General features: G+C 38.5%; 1 pseudogene; it reads right to left on the reverse strand.

The window, feature by feature from the left end:
• Positions 1–208: 208 nt before the first annotated feature.
• LOC123943548 lies at positions 209–1,795 on the reverse strand (annotated as a pseudogene).
• Positions 1,796–2,064: the final 269 nt, after the last annotated feature.

The following is a 2,064-nucleotide window of genomic DNA, read 5'->3' on the forward strand; positions in this document are numbered from 1 at the left end:
AAATATCAACTCTGAGGGTATTTGCAAGAGTACATTTTTCTTAGCACATGACCATTTACTGTATGGTGGACATTTTTTCATAGAAATAAAATAAGAAGTGGCATATATTCTCATAGATTATAAGAAGCTTAACATTGTATTAACAGAAAGCAATATTATATTTTACTATAAAATATAAATGTGATATGATCTTGTGATTCATAAATGCTTAATTACTTGATTTGAACAGGGGAATGAAAAAACCCAGCAAGACAGGCCAGGCTTTAAGATGTTTTTGTATTCAATTCCTTTTACTTTTACATCATCTCCAATTAGCTGATACATGTAAAGGACAACTGTAGAAGCCTGAATATCCATTGATACAAATGAAGGGATAATGTTTGTTGCTAAGAAATTATATGCTTCAGTGGCAGAACCTGGGTTAATGTAAAAACTCTTTTCATGCTCAAATGCTTCAAATTTGTACGTGTATCTTGAGTTAAGAATGTCCTCATCAAACGGTCCTACAACAGGGCTAAGCTGGCCATATCTCCTATGTAATAACTTGTTGCTTATGGATCAAACCAATTTTGAATTGCCCAGCAGTCACAACTTTTTGTTCTGGATAATTTTGATTCTCATGAAAGACTCCTTTCACGATATGAACATCACTGGTCAAAGTCTTGAGAGAGTCATACCTCTCTTTGGTGCAAAGTTTTCCAGTACAGAGAATGTGCTGAATCTTTCCTGGTACCAGTGGTTTTTAAAATTTAGTCAGCAAACTGTTTCACCGTGGTGGGTTGAACAGGTCTCCATACGAACACCAACTAGAGAGAGAACAATCTTCATTTTAGAGGGGGATCCTTTCATATATGTATCGAAGTACATAGTTGATGTGTTGATGTAGGAAGCATCCTGTCACTGGGCTCTGCTCAGTCACTACAACCACTGCTGCCTTCTTCCTTGGGCTCCTCAGTAACCCCCTTGCATTTTAGAAAGGCTGTTTCTTATGCATACACTGTAGTCTCTGACTGTGTCAAATAGAATGCCCTGTGGGGCATTTGGGTGACTCAGTGGGTTAAAGCCTTTGCCTTTGGCTCAGATCATGATCTCAGAGTCCTGGGATCGAGTCCTGAATCAGGTTCTCTGCTCAGCTGGAAGCCTGCTTCCCCCTCTCTCTGCCTGCTTGTCTGCCTACTTGTGATCTCTCTCTCTCTCTGTCAAATAAATAAATAAAATCTTTAAAAAAATAGAATGCCCTGTTATTCTTGATATTCCTTTTCTATTCTAGTATCTAGGAGATTTTAAAGCCTGAAATAGATCTCAGACCAAGGAGACATAACATCACTTGGGCAGAGATCCTAGGAATACAGAACTATTCTGGACTGTAAAGTGAGTATCCTTTGTCCTTAGGAAATTTGTATTTGATGGAATTACCTGAGCCATCACTCAGATTGTCCACAAATGAGATTTCCTCATTTGGCCAGTTAAATTAAAGTTTTAGCGAAATGTCTCCCTTAATCTCTGTCACTACCTAACTAGCATGAGGCCTCTGGCTTCCCCTACAGGGGGCCATCATTTCTATGTAGGGAAGATTCTCTGTTTTTGCTTTCTTCCTTATCAGTTTCTGCTACTTGTTCTATCTTGTCCACAAAGCTTACCTGGTATTGGGGTAGCAGTTACTTTTGAGCAGAGGAAATGCGACAGAGTTGAAATTTCTCAGGAAGAGTTCTTTCTCATCTCCTGCAACAAGGATATAAATGCCTTTCTTCTGTGATTCTTTCCTCCACAATGGCCTATGTCCTCTCTCAAACATAGATGTGACATCCTCTTAAAGTTGGGAAGAGCGAGGGCAAAGAGGAGAGTGCTTTGTTAACTTTGTAACTTCTCCCAAATCTGCATGATTTTTTTCTCTCTTTTCCCTCTTATCAACTTTTTCTACTTCATGATTTCTTCTTTCCTAGTCTGGTTTGGGGATTTCAGTTCTCACTACTTCTGTACCATATTCTTCTGATACTTGAAAGAATAAAACTCTTTTCCATTTTCCAGGAGAGTTTCTTTCTTTTTTGCAATAAGAACAACCCA

The sequence above is a fragment of the Meles meles genome, chromosome 6 (genome assembly GCF_922984935.1).
Source record: "Meles meles chromosome 6, mMelMel3.1 paternal haplotype, whole genome shotgun sequence".
NCBI classification, from domain to species: Eukaryota; Metazoa; Chordata; class Mammalia; order Carnivora; family Mustelidae; genus Meles; species Meles meles.